Source organism: Muntiacus reevesi, chromosome 8, assembly GCF_963930625.1.
Source record: "Muntiacus reevesi chromosome 8, mMunRee1.1, whole genome shotgun sequence".
In the NCBI taxonomy this organism is placed as follows: domain Eukaryota; kingdom Metazoa; phylum Chordata; class Mammalia; order Artiodactyla; family Cervidae; genus Muntiacus; species Muntiacus reevesi.
Window position 1 is genome coordinate 96,896,121 of NC_089256.1, and position 21,899 is coordinate 96,918,019.

General features: G+C 47.9%; 1 pseudogene; it reads right to left on the reverse strand.

The window, feature by feature from the left end:
* Nucleotides 1–7,394: 7,394 nt before the first annotated feature.
* LOC136173115 (histone-lysine N-methyltransferase PRDM9-like) lies at nt 7,395–21,185 on the reverse strand (annotated as a pseudogene).
* Nucleotides 21,186–21,899: the final 714 nt, after the last annotated feature.

Here is a 21,899-nt window from a genome sequence, read left to right on the forward strand (position 1 = left end):
CCTGGCCACTCTGGTGCACAGTTTGCACAGGGCTGTCGAGAGGCACTGTGTGACTGCCCAAGCTGGGGGCCACTTATTGCGCTCTTTCTGCCCCCAAGCTATGTCTGGAGAAGGCTAATCCTAATGAGATTAGTCTTTCAGACTTCAGCTCACATCCCAGGAACTAGTCTTCCAGCCTAAACAGGTCACTCGGGGTTTCCTGTGTTAGTGCTCACAGCTCACAGCCCCTAGAGAGTGGGCCGGGTCTGGGGACACATGTCCTCTGCTGCTAAAAGTGACATTAGACTGTGTTCCCAGGGATGGACCACAAGGGGTGATGGGAGAACGTCTGCCCTAACTGCTTGGAGGCACTGTGCCCCCAGCCCCTGCATTCTCCCCAATCAGGTACAGAATATCGGAGAGCAAGAGGGGGAACCTGGGTCCCCAGTGAGAGCCTCTCAGCGGAACTGGGCCTGGGTCAGGCTTATAGGGTGTGACTTAGAATTTGCTAGACAGGACGCCACATTTAGAGGGTCTCCTGCAGTGCAGGTTTCAGGGCTACATAGCAACTAAGTGCAGAGCATGGTGGCTGAGCTAACGTCTGTGAATCCTGCAGGCTGAAGCTGAGCCCTGAATGTTGGAAGGTTGTCTGGAGTCACAGGACGTGCTTGCTCTCTCTGCTGAGGTGATCTCAATATGGACCCAGGTTCCCCCTCCTACTCTCTAGAATCTATCAAACTGAAGCCGCTCCCCACTGTGAGCCCTGGGGAAACTCAGGAAAGAAAAGAATACCTGCATTCCAGCAGCCATCAGACTGCAGCCACTCCCCACTGTGATCCCCGAGGAAACTCAGGAAAGAAAAGAACACCTGCTTTCCAGCAGCCATCAGGCTGCAGCCACTCCCCACTGTGAGCCCTGAGGAAACTCAGGAAAGAAAAGAACACTTGCTTTCCAGCAGCCATCAGGCTGCAGCCACTCCCAACTGTGAACCCCGAGGAATCTCAGGAAAGAAAAGAATACCTGCTTTCCAGAAGCCACCAGGCTGCAGCCACTCCCCACTGTGAGCCCTGAGGAAACTCAGGAAAGAAAAGAACACCTGCTTTGCAGCAGCCATCAGACTGCAGCCACTCCCCACTGTGAGCCCCGAGGAAACTCAGGAAAGAAAAGAACACCTGCTTTCCAGCAGCCATCAGGCTACAGCCACTCCCCACTGTGAGTCCTGAGGAAACTCAGGAAAGAAAAGAACACCTGCTTTGCAGCAACCATCAGCCTGCAGTCACTCCCCACTGTGATCCCCGAGGAAACTCAGGAAAGAAAAGAATACCTGCTTTCCATCAGCCATCAGACTACAGACACTCCCCACTGTGATCCCCGAGGAAACTCAGGAAAGAAAAGAACACCTGCTTTCCAGCAGCCATCAGACTGCAGCCACTCCCCACTGTGAGTTCTGAGGAAACTCAGGAACGAAAAGAACACCTGCTTTCCAGCAGCCATCAGGCTGCAGACACTCCCCACTGTGAGCCCCGAGGAAACTCAGGAAGGAGAAGACAGGATGCTGGTCCCAGGTGGTAAGGTATATATCAAAGGGGCTGATCTCAGTGAGATGGCTGGTGCATCTTCCCACACACAGAAAAGTGTTAAGTTTCTTAACTTTAGATGCCGCCCCCTGGTTTTGGAATCCTAAAAGATCTGTACTGAATAAAACAACTCTCAACACCTGTATTATAATATAATTATGTCTATACATATGAAGTAGAGACTTTCCAAAGAACAACAAAGACAAATCTCAACATTCAGTGCACTGGCACCAGTGGTGGGCAGTCCCCAAAAGATGTAACTAGTGGAGCAATTAGAACACTCATCACCCCTTTTCCCATAAGATTGTGGAATGGACGCTGAGAGTGGGGAATTGTTACGGGGAAGAACAAAATCTGACTCCTTGTTGAATGTTTTATTTTAGCCTTTTCTTCCTGTTGGTCTGTTTGCTACAGGGATACTGTCCATACATAATGGCCTGCCTCAGGAAACCCCGCCCCTCTGCCTCTGTCCAGGACCTGTCCACCTGTGGATGGCTACGGGAGGGAGAAAGTAACACATCTCCCTCTGAGACTTGCCATTCCAGATATTGCCAGATTAATGGCCTGTTTACTGTATTTCCTCACCTCCCAGCTCTGTGTTCTATGAAAGACACTGGCATCCAGACCCTGACAAGATGCTTTCTTTGAGATATTTTCTGTTATCTTCTCAATCTGCTGGCTTTCCAAGTAAAGTCATATTCCTTGCCTCAGCACCTCGCCTCTGATTTATCGCCCTGTTGTGAGGCGTGCAGAGTGAGCTTGGACTTGGTAACAATCCCACATGCGTTGCAGTCAAAAAATCAAAACATAAAATGGAAGCAATATTGTAATAGATTCAATAAAGACTCTGAAGATGGACCATATAAAAAGATCTGAAACCAAAAACCAGAAGGAACTCAGTGGTTGTCTGAAATATTTAGAAAGGAGTTCGTGCCCCTATTGCCCATACCCCATGAAACCACAATGGACAGTTAGGCCCTGTCCATTCAGGACACCCTCTCCAGACCCCAGCTGGAGGTGCTCTGCTCCCCTGCCCACCTGGGTCTCAGGAGTAGAAGAAACACAACCTAGGGGGTCTCATCTGTGGTCCACGGGAGCGTCACATCAGCAACCCTGTCTCCCTGCCCATAATAAATAAGGAGGGTTGTCAGCACCTGTGCGAGTGATGCTGTGGGCACCTGGACTGCTTCATCCTTGTGACATTTGGTGTGAAGACAACACAGAAGGGGAATCAGTCAAGAGGAATCAAGGGAGCAGTAAACACGTCTTCTCAGGGACCCTGTGAGACCCAAGACTCACTCTGCCCACCCTGCTTTGACTTTTGTGAACTGGCCTTTGTCATTCTCTGGGCAGGAGGAAGGAAGGACAACCCGCTCTCTCTTCCACCTCCTGAGACCCAGGTGGGCACTGGGGGCAGCAGCACCTCCACCTGGGGTCCAGAGAGGGTGTCCTGAATGCACAGGGCCTAACCGTTCAGTGAGGCCGGCCCTCGTCCACAGTGCACTGACCTGCTGCAGGGTCTCGGGTTCCCTGGCATCCAGCTCCCCCATCGCCAACCCCAGCTTGGTGTCGGGAGCCCCTCACTGGCGTGCACCCTGGAAGTGAAGGCTGCATGCCCAGCGAGAAGGCGGAGAATTCGGTGGGGCAGGGGTCCAGCATGGAGTGTCCAAGACCCGCTGCTCCCCCAGGAACACCCAGCCCCGCCTGCCGTGGCCTTTCTCCTCTTTAGTGTCTTTGTGACTGATGTTGCCAAACACCTTCCTCTGGAAGAGAAGGTTCCATGAACATGGAAGGGGTGGAGGTGAGGAAGTGCTGTAGCCTTAAACTCAGAGAGCTTCAGAACTAACTTCCTTGAACCCTGAACCTACTGCCTGTTACATCTGCACCAACTGTGGCCAAGATCCAGGCAGATTCTCTGTGGAAACACTTTTCTGTCCAACAAAGGAGGACTTGTTAACCTACATCCGAACCCCGAGACTTGGGACGTGCTGTAACTCTGGAGACTGCAGGGAAGGTGTTTGAGAGGCTTCTTCCCGGGCGGCTCCCCAAGGTCCCTGGAGTTACAGCACTCGGAGGCGGAGCACTTGCGATTCTCTCCTCACTGCAGGTCAGACGGTGCCCCCAACCACACAGCCCTGCTCCTCCACTTCCTGAGTTCAACAGAAACCCCCCGGTCACAAGGCCAAAGTGCAGTCTTCTTGGTGAGCAGAGCAAAGGCTGGTGGGGAGTGGGTGGAAGGGTGAAAGCTTCTTTGTAGAGGAAAGACACGGACATGTGTTCCCGTGTGTGGTGGCCGGATGCTTCAGTAATTGGTGTTCCCCACATATTTATGGGTGGGTTTTAGTTTCTGTATTTTCTAAATTTCTTCTTTTTTAAACAGCTGCATATTATGAGAAGATTTTGCAATCAACCATGAGCACTTGCAAAATAAGATCTTATGTTTTTTCTTTTCTAAAATGTTGCAGTTTTCTACAGTGACAGATGAACAGCCTCCTACTTTTAAGTGTTCATTTAATTGACTGTGCTGTGTCTTAGCTGTGGCATGCAGGGCCTTCAGTTGCAGCAAGTGGGAAATAGTGCCCTGACCAGGGATTGAACGTGGCACCCTGTGCTGGGAGTTGAGTCCTAGCCTCTGGATCAGCAGGAAATGCTGCAACCTCCTACTTAAAAAAAGGTTATTTATTTATTTCTGTCTGTGCTGGGTCTTCGCTGCTGTGCGGGCTTTTCTCTGGTTGTAGGGCGTGGGGGCTGCTGTCTCGTTTCTGTGCTGAACTTCTCCCTGTGGTGACTGCTCTGCTTGCGAAGCAGAGACTCTAGGCTCTTGGGCTGCAGTAGTTGTGAACGGACTTAGTTGCTTCACGGCACGTGGGGTCTTCCCAGATCAGGGATTGAACCCGTGTCTCCTGCATTGGCACGTGGATTCTTAACCACAGCATCACCAAGGGAGTCATTCCCCTCCCCGCTTCCTGCCAACTTCCCCCTTTAAAAAAAGACTAAAAATAATCTGTTTAGTAAGTTTTCAGGAGTCTGAGCTCTGAGGTCAGCGTCTGTGGAGTCATTCTCTCAAAGGCATCTTGGCTTCAGATACTGGCTGGGCTCATGATTCCAGTAAGCAGGGCAGTGCTGGTGGCTGAAGACAGGCTTGGCCTCTGGAGCTCTGCCCTCACCGAATCACCCAGGGTCCCCGAGCCCCGGCAGCCAAACAGAACCGTGCGCAGGCGGGGCTGGTACAGCCATGGGGCCGCCGTGGTCAGGGTGGAGCGTGCGGTGTAGGCAGCTGGCTGTCCGTCCTGTGACTGCTGGTGTCCTGTGTGCCCGTGCACGGCAGTCACGGTGTCAGGCGGGGACTGGCCGCTGTCCTGGGGACAGGATGGGACCTCAGAATCTCACATCCCCACTCCCCATCTCCCAGCTCCGCTTGAGATCATAGCTTGTGGCTGCTGGCAGCTCCCTGGGCTGGGAGGCTGTGTATAGCACCAGCCTCCTTGCCCAAGGTCAGCTGAGACCCCCAGCTCTGGGGTCACACAGCATCTGTGTCACCATCCAGGTCATCCCACTTCTGTGAGGGAGGGCCTGTGTGGGGCTGTGGGTGATGGGGGATTTGGGGGTGTTGTGGGCTGGCCACAGGAGTCAGCTTTTTGAGGGGAGGGGAGGGAAGAGGTTTGATCTGCTCAGCCTTCCCGGGGATTCCAGGACCAGCTATGGTGGGAGGTGCAGGTGAGAAGCCCCTGCAGGCTTCTGGGTCCCCACCGTTTTCAGTTGAAGCCCCTCTGCCTACACCACCCCTAACTCTCCCTCCCGTGGCCCCGGCCTGAAGACACAGAAGATGGGGAGTTTACGTGGCTTCCCTTCCTATAGTGAAACCAAGCCACAGACAAACACGTTCCTTTAAGAAAGCATGACAGAAACAGGAAAATAATAGTGGGTGGTTATCACTGGCACGGTTCATGTAGAGACGCTTCACAAGCCTGGGACACAGAGGGAACTGAGGGCTGTTGCCCCGAGTCCTGGAGTTCGCACCCTCCGCCCCCCGCCCCTTGGCCCACTCTCCCCTTGGTGTCTTCTGGTGACTGGGCGGACTTCAGCCTCCTGAACCCCTTCTGGAAGGATCAAGCCAGGGCAGAGGTCATTCACAGAGGGGCGGGTGTGGTTGACCTTAAGAACGCCATTGCCCCACTCTGTGTCGGAGATCAGTTCCGGGTCTAAGCAAGCGTGGCTTCCTGGTGCTGTCCCCACCCTCACTCACCCAGGGTGTGGGGGCTTTGTGTCCACCTTGTCCCCTCGTGCAGCCTGGTCACCCCAGGACCCGTGCTGTGTGTGCATCTGCTCTGCTCACAGCTCACTCCAGGGCCCATCAGACTTCACTCATGAAAGAGAAGTGTAAGGATGAACTGTTCCATGGTTAAGAATTTCAAGGTCGCGACAGCGTTGACCAGAGCTTACGGGCACAGGTACGAGGCCAATGCATAGAGAAGCCGCGGTGTGGGCCTCAAGGACCCTCCATGTGGGGGTGGGATGGGGGCCGGATAGGAATTTCCTCCAAACTCGGCTCCAGGATCTGTTCTCGGCAGGGGGGATGACTATGGGCACTGCCTGCCTGTGGAGGGGCCCTGGGGCTGCCCAGTTCAGCAGGAATGGCAGGGATGCGAAGGGAGTTGCCCTCCCTTAGCACCCCTGACCTCACACCCCCTCATCAGGGCATCCTAGTGTCTGAACAGCCCTTTCTTCGTCTAGCACTGAAGACCTGGAAGGTGTGGGGGCTGGAGGACATGCAAGAAACAAATTCTGTAAAGCAATTATTCTTCTATTAAAAAAATAAAAGAATATTAAGGAAAAAAACAAAAGACAGCAAAGGTGGGGCTTGCGTTCTCAGCCAGCCTCCGCCAGATTCTGCCTGTGCTTACATCAGACCAGAATACTGGTGCTCCCACCCTGTATCACAGATGAGGTTAGGGACACAGAGAGGTTGAGCATCTTGCCCCAGCTTACGCAGCTGTTGGGGGCAGGGCTGGGAACTGGACCCCAGTGGTCGAATCTGAAGTTCAGATGCTGTGATGACCCCGAGGGAGCGGCAGAGACCAGACGGCCCATGCTGAGTCAGGCGCGCGTGCATGTGGCCTTCACCTTTTGCGGCAAAGAAGTCAGAAGGAACCAGAGGGCCACCAAGAGAGGCCAAAGGATAGTTGAGGTCTATAAGGAGGAGAGGCCCCACTTCCCAGGAGATCAGGGAATTCCCTTCCCTGGTGATTCTGACTTCACTCTGCATTCCTCTCCCTGGACCCAGGATTGACTGTCCAGTGACCTAACTGACTTGACTAGAGAATATGCCTTCCCAGGGGTTCAGCTACCACTGGACCCCACTGCTGTCAGTAATAACGGGGAATGAGTACATAGTCTGGGATTCAGATTTGTTTGGAGACAAAATTTATTAGAAGAGGAGACCTAAAAAACCACGAAGGCAATTGGCATGAACATCTCCAGAACACCTAAGAAACCTTCTGCGGTTTATATACCACCTCTCCTGTCATGAAAGTGGAAGGTCTATTTAACAAGTAATTCTGTGCTTATCACACACTTTCTTTAAAATATTTATTATATATTTATTTATTCGGCTGTGCTGTGTCTTTGTTGCAGCATGTGGGAGCTAGTTCCCCAAGTAGGTATTGAACGTGGGTCTCTGCATTGGAGTTTTGACCCCTGGACCACCTGGGAAGTCTCTACTCATACTCTTGGGGACAGTAACAGGTCACAGGCCTCCTCTGAGGCCCCCTTAGAGCTGAGGCATGGGGTGGCTGCAGAAATACTCCTGTGGCTAAGGTGTGGTTTGTTGATCATGACTCACTCACACTCCCTGCAAACATAGGGCTTCTCCCCTGTGTGTGTCCTCTGGTGGGTGATGAGGAGGGACTTCCGACTGAAGCTTTGCCCACACTCCCCGCAAACATAGGGCTTCTCCCCTGCGTGTGTCCTCTGGTGTCTGATGAGGACGGATTTCTGACTGAAGCTTCGCCCACACTCCCTGCAAGCGTAGGTCTTCTTCGCTGTGTGTGTCCTCTTGTGTGAGATGAGGACGTACTTCTGTCTGAAGCTTCGCCCACACTCCCTGCAAACATAGGGCTTCTACCCTGTGTGTGTCCTCTGGTGTCTGTTGAGGATGGACTTGTGACTGGAGCTTTGCCCACACTCCCCGCAAACATAGGGCTTCTCCCGTGTGTGTGTCCTCTGGTGTCTGATGAAATCCGACTTCTGAATGAAGCTTCGCCCACACTCACCACAAACATAGGGCTTCTCCCCTGTGTGTGTCCTCTTGTGTGAGATGAGATGGGTCTTCTGACCTAAGCTTCGCCCACACTCCCTGCAAATATAGGGCTTCTCACCTGTGTGTGTCCTCTGGTGTCTGATGAGGGTTGATTTCTGAGAGAAGCTTCTCCCACACTCCCCGCTATCATAGGGCTTCTCACCTGTGTGTGTCCTCTTGTGTGAGATGAGATTGGTCTTCTGACTGAAGCTTCGCCCACACTTCCCTCAAACATAGGGCTTCTCCCCCGTGTGTGTCCTCTGGTGTCTGATAAGGACTGACTTATCACTGAAGCTTCGCCCACACTCCCTGCAAACATAGGGTTTCTCCCCTGTTTGTATCCTCTCATGTGTGATGAGGACTGATTTATTGCTGAAGCTTTGCCCACACTCCCTGCAAATATAGGGCTTCTCCCCCGTGTGTGTCCTCTGGTGTGTGATGAGATGGGCCTTCTGACTGAAGCTTCGCCCACAAGCCCCACAAACATAGGGCTTCTCGCCTGTGTGTGTCCTCTGGTGTGTGATGAGATATGCCTTCCGATTGAAGCTTCGCCCACAAGCCCCGCAAACATAGGGCTTCTCCCCTGTGTGTGTCCTCTCGTGTGTGGTGAGACTTGGCCTGTCTTGGGAGCCTTGCCCACACGCTCCATCCGTGAGTCTCATAATCCCTGAGACCCCTTCCCCCGTGAGCAATGTGCCTGTGTCCTCCGGATTCAGTTTCTTGTTTGTGCTGGGCTCGTCTTTCATTCTCTCATGCACCCCAGAATCCCCCATTTGTCCTCCGGGTGAGTAGGAAGAGGCCCTTGAAATCCTCTTAGGCTTTACGCTTTTCAGCAATTGTTGGGGCCTCTCCTTGGCCTCCTGACCCTCAGGTTTGTCGCTCGGACTGTGTGGATCTGAATATTGCTGATTTTGATTGCCTGGGCAGGGATACTCTGGTTGGAGGAGGTCTCTTTCAGATGGTCTCAGGAGGGTCTGAGAGGGGTGACTGCGTTGGATGTGTTGGCTGAGGAATTTCTGACTGGAGAAGGCCAGAGAGCAGGACGCACATGGGTGGATCTTGGGCTTTGGTTCTGCTGAAATAGGAAGCTTTTGGTCAGTCTGGTACCTGGTTTGCCATGGTCAGGCCCTCCCCAGTAATCATCGAAGTGTTGACAGTGCACGATTTGTCTCCCATCAAGTGTCTTTACAGTCCACTTTTCCATTCCACTCTTATTCTCTACACCTACAGAAATCCAGGAAGTGGGCGTCAAGGACCATTTCTACATATCACCCAGATAGGGACCTTCCAGCAACATCAGAGGCAGCGTCTCTCCTGATAGAGATGGATCTGCAGGGACTTTCCCTGCGTGTAACTGTCTGAAAAGTCACGTCACAGTGGCCACAGGTATTTACCCTACTGAGAGATAAGACTTAATGACTTAGATGAAATCTCCTTAGTGGCTCCCTGTGAGGAGAAAGGGTCTATTAAGTTAGGGGCGCCTGGACTGGAGCTCTCTGCATATGGGAGGCAGCACAGGGGGTGGTTAGAGCAGGTGTGGGTAAATCTGACTTTGTGCCTCCTTGTTCAAAGAGCAGCCTTTGTGCCGATCTCTGCAGGAAGTGGGTTTGAGCCTGGAGGAGACCGAGCGGCCCAGGTCACCCTGACTACAGGTCTGTCTCCTGCTGCCCCAACTGGTTCACAAATTGCTCCTCTCTCAGTTTTCCATAAATCATAAAATAAAGGCATATCCTTTCTCAAGCTTCACCAGTACTCATACCTCATTTATTTCATTCAGGCTTAATCCACTTAACATGCACTAGGAATCCCTGTTTAAAAATACATGTCCAGTCAGACCCTTCACACCCTCACTCCCAAGCATCTTCAGACAGCCCAGTCTCCCCTCATGTCTGGCAATGAACTGACCTCTGAGGGGACTCCCCGCTTCTGTCTCTTCCCAAAAATGAACCAAAGCATTGTCACGGAACAGAGAACATGTTGCTTGCAGCTGAAAGCCGCATAGTTGTTCTGTATCATCCAGTAGGACCCCTGGGGCCTGCACGTGGACACAGGCTCTGAGGCTTCCATGTCCCGTCCAGCCTCCTTCTCTCCCTCTGTTCTTCCTCCTGCGACACCTGGCATGGCCGCTCTTCCCGGCCCTGGGGCTGTGGCACTGGCTGCTCCCCTGCCTGGAATCCTTCCCCACGGATGTTACCTCTGCAGAGACTCTGCCGCACCTTCCTGCACCACAACCCACCCTCTGCTCACGCTGACCCGAGGCACGTTCCCTGCGCTGGTTTCTTCAGAGCACCAGCCCCTGTCTGGTATGAAGCCCCTGCTGCCCCAGGGCAGTGGTCCTGTCTGTTTCGGTGCGTGAAGCCCCGTCTGGCACAGAGCGTGAACTCACATGACAACAGACTAGAACAGTAACTGAATGCATATCACTGTACACGTGTCGCTTAGAAATGGGAGGAAATGAAGAAGAAACAAGTAAAGTACAGAGAGCTGGTAGGTGCTAGATATGCTGCTTTTTGCTTCTAAGCCTTTCAGCAGAAGGTGATGTTACTCATTTTTTTTTGCATAAAATATTAAAAATTAGAACTAGCATTTTTAATATAAATTTTTTTCCTAACAATCATATGAAAAGAATCAAATTCTGAGGCATTTTAATTGCAGCTCAACTGACTTTGCACTGGACTGTCCTCTACTTCGAAATCGGACCACGAGGCTCCCAGGATGGGGTGGGGTGCTGGAAGGGGGGAGACACTAACCTCTCCCGGCCGCGAGCTCACGCTTCCCCCTGCTGTTCCGCCTGATGCCAAGGTCCTGACCATACTCGTCCCCATACCAGACCAGCAGCTCACAGCCCGGCCTGACCACCTGGCAGGTTCGGTAGAAGATCTGCCCGTGATACTGGAAGGCCACCAGGTTCTGCTCCTCGTCGTCCCGGGCACAGTTCACATACCTGGGGTCGAGGCGGGGAAAGGGAAAGAAACCTCAGGTGATGAGTGGCCTCCACTCTCCGACCATGCCCAGCTCCCTGCCTTCCGCCTCTGCGTCCGCCCCTCATGTGGACCTTCTGTTCACACCTTCGACCAGGCCGTGTGAATTCCCATGCTTTTCTCTCCTTACCTAAGTAGCCATTTTCCGGAGCCCAGTTGCAGACTCATCTCCACCTGGACTGTCCGTGAGGCTGGTGAACTCTAGCCCCTCTAAAGTCTGAATTAAGTTCTCTTTCATCCACAGGACTAGGTGCTCCTTGGCTAACATGCAGCCCTCAGCACTCACCCCAGCCTGCCTTCTCTCCTGAGGCTTTCCTCCCATCGCCCCACGTATATCCAGGGTCCTATTAGCTTGCCCACCCCCTCCCATGGAAACTTGGAGACAGCTCTGATATAGGTTGAGACACGGAACAGTAATAGTCTGTTCACTGTCTGCCTGCCCTGATGAAAGGAGAGGCCCTCAGAGAATGGGCCTGCCTCAGGGCCATGCTGCCCCCCATTCCTTCTGAGGCCTCAGGGCCCGCTTCTCACTGGAACCAAGCCTGAGGAGGTTGTTGCCCACAGAGAGTCAAGGTCTCCTGTGTTAGGTCATCCTGGCGTGGGCAGTTACTCAAAGATAGAAGAGATTAGGTTACTGCTCCTAAAATCAATTGGCTAATATCTATTTGCAGTATGTTCTCCAAAAGCACATGGGTTGTGTGATCCACTTCAGCACCGAAGTTCTCTGTGTAAACTGAAACATAAAGTGCGTGGTAAGTGTCCACTAAGTGAGTTAAAGTGTCCCTGGTGAATCTAGACTCCTCAAGTTGTTCTCAAGTCCACCAGTTTTGCTCAGCATATAGACTTGTATCTTGACGGTACGTGCCATATTTTTATTTCCTTCTTTCCAGTGTCTTTTGAAATGAAAGAGCATGGTATTGAGGGAAAAGAGGAAGGAAGATGTGAAAGCTGTTGAGGGAGCCGGGTTGAGAAGGAAAGGCGCGTGTGATGGAGGGAGTCTCAATGTCTACACACTGCAGACTCACTCCACTCACCTCATCCAGTTGGCCCAAGACGTGTCCTTTCCATCCACATACTCGTAACAGTTCCTCCCTTTGGTGATCTGAGTGTCAGAGAAAGAGATACAAGCTTTCCTCTTTTCTTTCTTTTCTTTTTTCGTAGGAAGGAAGAGAAAAGCTATTTCCCTGTTTAGTCATTGGTGTTTTTCATCCTGCATGGATTCAACTGCCAGTCGGACCACACAGTAAGCTCCTTACTCATCATTCCAAGTCTGAGTCTCTTGCTTCATTGAAAGCAAGGGCTCTACAAGGGAGGAGTCACTTCAGTGTGTCTGTACACTGTGGTCCCACCTCTCCTCTGACCTTTAGATAGAGGTCCTGAGTGTCTGTACTCTGTGGTCCCACCTCCCCTCTGACCTTTAGATAGAGGTCCTGAGTGTCTGTACACTGTGGTCCCAGCTCTCCTCTGACCTTTAGATAGAGGTCCTGAGTGTTTGTACACTGTGGTCCCACCTCTCCTCTGACCTTTAGATGGAGGTCCTGAGTGTCTGTACACTGTGGTCCCAGCTCTCCTCTGACCTTTAGATAGAGGTCCTGAGTGTCTGTACACTGTGGTCCCACCTCTACTCTGGCCTTTAGATGGAAGTCCTGTGTTCACACCCAGGGCACACAGAACACAGGGCTGCCCGTGTCATTGCCGACTGTGTTATCACCATCTGCGTCCTCGCATGTTAACATGAAGCACCCCCCACCAAGTACAAGTGATTAGAGGCAAGAGGACAGGGAAACGGGTGCTTCTCACCAGCCAGGCATATCCACTGTTGGCGGCCTCTTCATCGTCTGTGATCTGGCCCTCATAGAGGCCAAAGTGCAGGCCCAGCGGCAGATCGGATGCCTCGTTCCACACTCCAAGCCCAGCGTCAGGGATGCCCGACAGTCTGATGCTTAACCCAGGGGGCAGCGTGAGAACTGAGCGATTGGCGTGCCCCTTTTCCACTGCACAGTCCTTTACAAAGGTTGGGGGCCCATGGGCAGCACAGCTGTCGATGAAGAAGTTCTGACACTCCTCAAAATCTGGAGGTGAGAACAGGGATGAGAGGAGGTATAGTGATGTTGCTGGTGGTAATGCCCTTCAGAAAGAAATGGGGCATTCATGGCATTTGACCTCGATCCTGCACCCCAAGTCATAGAGGAAGGGGATGGCTGGGGGACCAAATGGTGAGGTGAGGTTAGTTGATCAAGGCCCCAAAGCCCCTTCTCCTAAAATCAATTGGCTAGCAGGGCCAATGAGTGGGCCAGCAGGGTCACTCACAGAAGTAGTCATCATCCTGGGGCTCGCTGACTTCTTGGTACACGTGGCCCTTACTTTCCCGTAGACTGTACCTCTTCACTCCAGTCTCCTTTCTTCTGAGTTCTAAGATGGAGAACAGAAGCTAAGTAAGGCTGGTGGGGTCTGGGGAGTTAGTCCCTGTTTTATCAGAAAGTGTGAGATCTCCTACCTGTCCATCTATACACTTTGTTAAAGCTTTCTTACATGTATTTTTCAAACTGTTACTTTTGTAATTTTATGTTTTAATGTTACATTATTTATTTCTTGGCCTCGCTGCATGGCTTGTGGGATCTTAGTTCCCTGACCAGGAATGGAACCCACACCTCCTCCAGTGGAATTGTGGAGTCTTAACTACTTAACTGCCAGGAAGTCCCTTCTCTATATTTTCTTTCTTCTCCCTTTAACTACAGGTTCAGGAGACTGAGGCTCCACTGACCACAGATGCCCAGTTCAGTGATAGCATCCTGCACTTCCTGTTAGTAGGTTTAACTTCCAAACCTTCCTACTTAGGAAATAGTTCACCAATACATCTGCTCAGAAAATATATGTTAAGGGCACATGACATCTAAGGCACTGAGCAGAGGTCTCGGCCTAAACACTAACAAAGCTCGGTTCCCATTATCACAGCTGGATTTATTGAACTACTTGCAGGTGTCAGACTTTTGCATTTAATGTAAGGCTTTCAAGCACTGTATGAGTTATGTATTATTTCTTCAGTTTACAGATAGCAATCAGGACCTCAGAAAATGTATAAGATTTTCCCAAGGCCCCAGTGCTAACTTCATGTCTCAGATCAGTCCAGCTTAAACCCCGCCTACCTAAAGTCCATGCCACACACCTAGGCCATACTTATTAGTTTTCCTACAGGGATTAGAGGAACTAATTAGAGGAACTCCCCAAATTTCTCTTACCAACTTTTTGTCTGGGGCGCTGTCCAGGGGTCCTTGCTTTTCTGTGATGGGGCACTGGATTCTGAGCCTGCTTGGAGCCACTTGTCTTCAGCGATTCTGCTGCTCCCGGCAATTCCTTCAAACCAGACTCCTTACTTAATGGTGCCCTGGACATTCTCTTCCATGTGAGTAAAAGACAGCATGCATTTCTTTAGTTCTTTAGGACTTTATGAAGTGTTTTCACATGCATGATTTTAGTTAATACTTTGACAATTCTTGGAAATACCTGATTTGAGGGGGGTGTCTGAACACTGGAGTGTAAAAAAAGGACCTAGGTGGATAGTGAATCAAAACTAGAATTCATATCTTATCGTTCTTCTCCTTCAACTTTCTACATAAAAGTGGCAGCAAGGCAGGGAGAATAGCTGGAGGTCAGGGAAAGAAGAGGGTAAGGGCTCGTAGAGAGATCCAGGGGATTTCTATTAGTTAGTGGGCCTTTGATGGACGAGGAAGTATGGAAAATTACAGAGGGGACAAAACACATCTTTAAAATAATGTGACAAAGCAGTGAGATTAAGAAGAGAAAAGGCGATCGGCAGAAAAACATTTAGAAAATATAGAAAATGAGATGAAAGTTGCAGGTTGCCATGTCCTACAGATCATGTTTGGAATTAAAGTAGCTGGTCTCATCAGTTCTCCTTGAACAAGGCTGTATGACTAGCTGGTTCTACTCAGTTTCCTGACCCATTAATTGGTGTACAGGCTAATTCTTAGTATTATAGTGGACATGAAATTTAATAACCTTGAACAAATTGTTGTGTGAGCTATTTAATACAGTAAGAACGTGAGCGTACATCCCTGGTGTCAATTTATTCCCTAAACTGCATCTATATTTGAAGTCTAGCTCACAGATATTATCTTCAGAATTCTTTGGCCTTTCTACTTCTAGATGAATGCTTAAATGTGGAGTCACTCATTCACAAAACATTCAGGGGGCCCTCAGGGGCTTTGAGCTGGGTCTGGACTTCTGAGAATGAATGGGTGTGGGCTAGGCTCTCAAACCTCACAACACAGGGGCAGGCTAAACAAATGATTCCAAACAGGAGAGTTGCCTAATTAGAGCTCAGAGGAAGGAGTTGTTACTCCCTCCTACAAGAATGAGCATTTGAAATGATGCCCAGATGGTGAGTTTCTACTCAAAAGCAGGTAATCTATGTGAAGTCCTTCTGTTATTTTCTTATTTGTTGCTTTCAGTCATAAACCTGAGGCTTATAAGTGTTGCAAGTTGCTTCCTCATATTGGAGTGGGAGGCTCTGAGGTAGGGATCCTGTCTCCTTCTTCTTCTTGGACTGTCCACTCTACAAACTGCTTACCATATCATTAAGCTTCCCTTAGTCAGATTTCTTAGCATATCCCTCCCTAGCACAGCACAAAAGAACTGAGGTTGAAAACATCTCTCAGATGAATGATATAAAGATGTATGAATAAGCTTCATAGAACTATGGAAGTTTTAATCAGTTTGTAAGGGGTTTAGAGAACATGCATTGGTTTAGATTACACTACCAGTGATACTGTGATCTCAAGCATATAATCAAGTGTTTTTTGCCTCATTTTTTGTATCTATAATGGTGATAGCTATATACCTACGTATAGGTACTGTAGGATTGATTTAAGGTTTAAGTAAGTTTATTCACATAAAATGCCTAAAGTCTGAAATATTATGAAAATTATGTAACAACAGAACCGCCTACTACTGCTGTTGTTCTTACTAACTGTAAAGATGGTGATGATATCAGACAGTGTGCTAAAGATTCAGGACAGGAAGGCAGCTGTCTCCAGGATCTCTGCGTTTTCTCCTATTCTCACCTGTGACTGGATCCATGATGAGGATATTTTGGCAACAGGATTTTGGAAATACTCACCTTCTGGTGTTTACTGTGTTCCACTCTGAAGGCCATTGAAGAAAGTTTACCTAAAGAATGATGGGAATCAGTGTTTTGGTTGGTAAATGTTTCCAAACTCTGGGTATTCTAATTAAGGACACATAATTCTAATCCAGAGAATGACAAAGACAATGATTCCCAAAGGAGGAATGGAAGATGATATCTGTATCTTCAACTCCCATGGTTCCACTGGAGCATTACATAATTTTCTTAAAATTAAAAAATATATATGAAACTTCATCTGTGCCTCATCTGATGTTCATAAAGTATCTAATAAATTTACTAGTCTTTCATGACAATAGTACTAAACAATGTAGAAATAGGAGGAAGTGACTGCAATATAATAAATGTCACATATTGAAAGTCTACCTCTAACATCATAGTCATCAGTGAAAAAGATCAAGGAAAAAAGGCAAGGATGCCCGTTATCAACATTTCTGTTCACCATATTGTTAGAATTCCTAGGCCAGGGCTTTAAGTTAGAAATGGAAACAAAAGGCTTCCATTTGGAAAGAAAGAAGTAAAATTATGTTTGTTCACAAGGGCATGTTTTTATGTGCAGAAAAATCTTTAAATCCACACACACAAAAATCCTGCACAGAAAGTTGCAGGGTACAAAATCAACATTCAAATACTTTCCCATGCATGAAGAATGATCATTCCACAAAGGAAAATAAGAAAACAATCCTATTTATTTTTCATTTTTTTAAATCTACAGTCAAGAGCTAAATTAAAAAAAAAAAAAATTTTATATATTTGTTTGTGCCAGGTCTTTGTTATGGCATGTGGGATCTAGTTCCCTGACTAGGGACTGAACCCAAGTTTTCTGCATTGGGAGTGTGGAGTCTTAGCCACTGGACAAATAATCTTATTTGTAATAGCACTGAAAAGAATGAAGTAATTAGGAATAAACTTAAGTAGATGAGAGACTTATATGTTGAAAACCACAAAATATTGCTGAAAGAAATCTGTAATAAATAAATAGATAGGTGCCTCATGTTTATGGATTTGGAGGTTTAATATTATTAAGCTGTTCTTACCACCCAAAGCAATTTAAAGATTCAATGGAATTCCTGTTAAAATCCCAATGGAAGTTTTTTCAGATATAGAAAGTCCATCCAACAGTTAACACGGAATCTCAGAGTACCCCAAATAGGCAAAGCAATCTTAGAAAGAACAGCAAAGCTGGAGGCCTCTGATTTCAGAACATACTGCAAAGGTACAGGAACCAGAAGAGGGTAGATTTGACAAAACATGTGTGCTTAGTCGCTCAGTCTTCTTGACTTTTTGTGACCTTTTGGACTGTAGCCCACCAGCCTCCTCTGTCCAGGGGATTTCTCAGGCAAGAATACTGGACAGGGTTCCCACTTCCTTCTCCAGGGGATCTTCTTAACTCATGGATTGAACCCGCATCTCCTGTGTCTCCTGCACTGAAGGCAGATTCTTCACCTGCTGAGCCACTGAGGAAGCTGGCTGGCAGAAAGACAGATATGTCAATCAATGGAACAGAATAGACAGCCAGAAATCAGCTCTTGGACACATGGTCTAATGATCTTCATCTAGGGTGTCAAGATAATGGGGAAAGCTTAATCCCTGTAATGAATGGTGCCTGGGAAATAAAATAACCATATGCAAAATAATGAGCATCTTACACCTTGAATAAAAATCAACTCAGAATGGATTAAAGACATTTATGCAAGACTTGATAAGACTCTTAGAAGAAAACAAGGGTGAAGCCTCATGACATTGAATCAGCAATGATTTCTTAGATATGGTACCAAGGGCACAAGTATTAGTAACAAAGTACAAATAGACAAATGACATTAATCTTAAAACCTCTGTGCAGCAAAGCACACAGTGAACAGAGTTGAAAAGGCCACCTATCGGATGGTAGAAAATATTTGTAAAATATGCATCTGATAAGGGGTTACTAAGCATACACCATTATGAAGGCTACCTATAAGCCAGGAAGAGAACCTGATTGACTATGATGGCACCTTGATATCAAATTTCCATGCTCCAGCATTGTAGGAAAACAAATTTCTGTGGTTTAAGGAATGCAGTCTGTTTTGTTATGGCAGTCTGAGCTGACTAACCATGAGAGAAGGAATTGAATAAACATTTCTCCAGAGAAAATACACAAATGGCCAACAAACATATGAAAAGATGCTCAATATTACTAATCAATAGAGAAATACAATTTGAGACCTTCTGTGATGGGCAATATGTATAAGAAGACAATAGCAAGTTTGGTGAGGTTATGGAGAAATTGGAACACTTATACACTATTGTTGGCAGTGTAAAATGTTGCAAGCTTTATAGCAAACAGTATGGAGTTTCCACAGAAAATTAGAACTGCTCTATAATCTAGCAATCCCACTCAAGAGTGTGTTTCCATAAAAAGTTGAAGGCAAGATATTGACTAAATAGTGGGCACATGTATGGTAATTGCCACATCATTCCCAATGGGCGAGATGTGTAAGCAACCTAAATGTTCATTGGGGGATAAAAGATAAAGATTATATATAAGATATATGTTATAGCTCTTATATCCACATGCACACAACGGGATGATTTGAAGCCTTAAAAAAGTGTTCTGTCATATGCTACATCATGGATGGGCCTTGATGATATTATACTAAGTGAAATGAACCAATCAAAAAAGACAAATATGGCCTGATTCCACTTCTATGAGGTATGTAAATTAATCAAATCCATGGAAACAGAAAATATAATCGTGGTTGCCAAGGGCTATGAGGAGGAAGGATTGGAGAATTGTTCCTATGTGGGTTAGGGCTTCAGTCACGCAATTTATAACATTTCTACAGATTTGTTGTACAGCAATGTTTATATATATTCCCGGTGGTTCATTGGTGGAAAAATCCACCTGCAATGCAGGAGATGCAACAGATGCAGGCCCAATCCCTGGGTTGGGAAGATCACCTGGAATAGGAAATGGCAACCCACTCCAGGATTCTTGCCTAGAGAATCCCATGGACAGAGGAGCCTGGTGGGCTCCAGTCTCTGGGTACGCAGAGTCAGACATGACTGAGCGATTAGCACTGTGGCCACTAACACTGACGTGTACATAGTTAACAATGGTGTGCCGTACACTCAGAAACTGTTAAAAAGGTAAATAAAGACGAGCAGGCGTATGTGAACCGAGGCGTATGTATTCCCTATGAAAAGTCTCTCCTTATGTCAAAACCTTTGCAGACAACCAAATGTATGGTTTTCATATCCCTTTCACTAGTTTTTATAGCCTCAGGGAACAGAGGGAATTCCCTGGTGCACAGTGGATGAGAATCTGCCTGCCAATGCAGAGGACACAGGTTCGATGGCTGGTCCAGGAAGATTTCACTTTCTGCGGGGCAGCTAAGCCTGTGTGTCAGAAACTACAGAGCCTGCACGTGCTCTGCAATGAGAAGACACTCACCACAACCAGAGAAAGCCTGGGCACAGCAACAAAGACCCAGTGCAGCCAAAACTAAATAAATAAGGTTTAAAAATCTGGGAGAACAGAAATCCATAGATGGAGAATCATAGAACTATCTAAATTGTTTTCTCCCGTCTAGGCAGATTAACTCTTCTAAACTGTTTGAGCAGCAGAAGAGGAAGTGAGCTGCTCACTTTTATTTTATAATAAGTGTACTTCATTTTATTTACCTGATGCTATCTCTGGTCAGAGAAATGTGGGAAAGATCATGGAGAATAAATAGTTCTCTCCAATCCTTTCCCAGAATCAAAATAAAGAATTAGTTTCACCTTCGGGTAAGAAGGTCATGGGTTTTGTTTTATATACATACATAAATAATGTATCTTGATATAATATGTTAATCATTTCCTCTTCAAAGAGATTTAATCCAAATACCAGTGAGATTAGTATTAAATATATTTGGTGAATTTATTTCTAAGGTTTCTTTAACTGTCTTTCACTAAGAATGTTTAGCAAAAATAATTCATTTTAAAAAGAATGATAAATTTTAACCATAAAACTTTTGAGAATTACACTGGAAAACCTATACATTCATCTTCATTCAGACTTATGTAAATATTTGGCCAGAACCACTTCTCAATGCTGAAAATTATGTTTTCCTTATTAATGGCTGAGATGTAGTTGAGACCTAAGCCTAGGCTGGTTTCAGGAAGACACCTCCAAATCCTTCTGGCCTCTCACCTTGCTGCCTTGGTGTCCATTCTTCATCAGAATCCTCACTGTCATCTACCTGGGGCTTGATGACCTGCCTGCGGGGATGCATGAAAGTTGGTCGAGTGGCTCTGAAACCTGGAAAGAAGCAAACATTTGTTCTAAGAAGGAGGAACAACGCATAGAAGCAATGGGAAGTGTCACAAAGTCAAAGAAATCTGTAGGATGTGCTGGGGGAATCTAGAACAAGGCAAGAGGTAAGCTCTGCACTGCAGGGTCAACCTCCCTCTGGTACAAAACTCTAAACATTTCCTCCAGTTTAGTCTCCACACAAAAGGGAACTGTGAGCAGATGAAGCCACCTAAGAGCGGGCCAAGTAAACACTGAGGGTGAAGACCTGTTTCATGTTTCCCAGGCTCACAGGCACCCAGCACTTCCTGTTACCTATAGCAATCAGCGCTTCGTAGTTTCTTTTCATATTCCTATATCGGATTTTTTCCCATGCTCCCATCTCTTCCCATTCTTCCTTGGAGAAGTATACGGAGATGTCTTCGAAAGCATCTTTGGCCTAAGGAAAATAAAAGATTTCATCAGTGATTTACTAATCTAAGTCAGACCTTAGAACTGAGCCTTCTCCTCCACCTTTTGTGCAGGGAGTAGCCTGAAGCTCCTGGATGGTCTGTGTGAGACAGGGATGAAGACTTTCCTTCCCGACTGTGTCCTGCTTAACTGAACAAACACTGAGCATTTTCCTAACTCTCCCTGGACACAGAGCAGTTGACGAAGCTAGTGTCCTGTTTTGTTCCACTCCACCCCACCATCTCAGACAGGACCAGGCGTTCCCATCCTGTTATGGTCACAGGGAAGTTCACTCAGCTGCCCAGGCAAGCAGTCTCTGGTGCTTCAGGGACCAGCGCCATGTCCTTCCTATAGAGCTGGCTTAGAGCCCAGCTTTGCCACCTCCACCTCTCACCGTGGGCTTCCACTCTCTTCTCCCAGCATCTCCCTCAGTGCTCTCCTCTGGAGACCTGTTCAGCCTCATGGCCATTGAAGTGCTCAAGGCCAAGGTGCCTGTGGAAGAAGAAGGTGCTGAGATAGCCCAGACCAGTGTCCAGAGCCTGGTCTGTCTTCCTTGCGTGGAGTGTCCAGGGCACGAAGGTGAGGGGAAAGTCAGGGTGAGGGTATTGGTGGGACGGACAGATCCTGACTAGATATGACAGATCAGCCTAATGTGAATTAGATTTGGTTTCTTTGTTCCCCTACAATTCAGCCCCTCTGAGGGAAGTCACTGGGAGGGATGTGTCTGTGGGTGATGCAGGGATTCTCGAGGATACCCGCAAACCCCTAACTGGTGGAATGGCGTCGGGCTGAAATCATGGCTCTGTTCCAGTGCAGCAGAGGGAATGTTTCTCCAAGAAGGGTTTTGAGGATCTCCTCCTGGGATTCAGAAAAATCTGGGCATAACGTAGGTTCTACGTCTAAGGGAGAATTCACTCGGCTTGAGGAGATCTGGGTCCCACAGGGTGAAGTAACTAGGGTCCTCAGACAGAGGGAACTTGGGATCTTTTGTTTGATGTAGAATGCGCAGGGTCAGAAAACTTGGGATCTGTGAGGCTGAGGAAATCGGGGGTTTCTTATTAAGGGACTTTAGGTCTCTGATAGGCAGGATAGTTAGGGTCTTGAGGAGGAAGAGTTTTAAGAGCTCCCAGGCTGAGGTATTCAGAGTCTCCGAGGTTGAGGAAATTTGGTGTCTCTG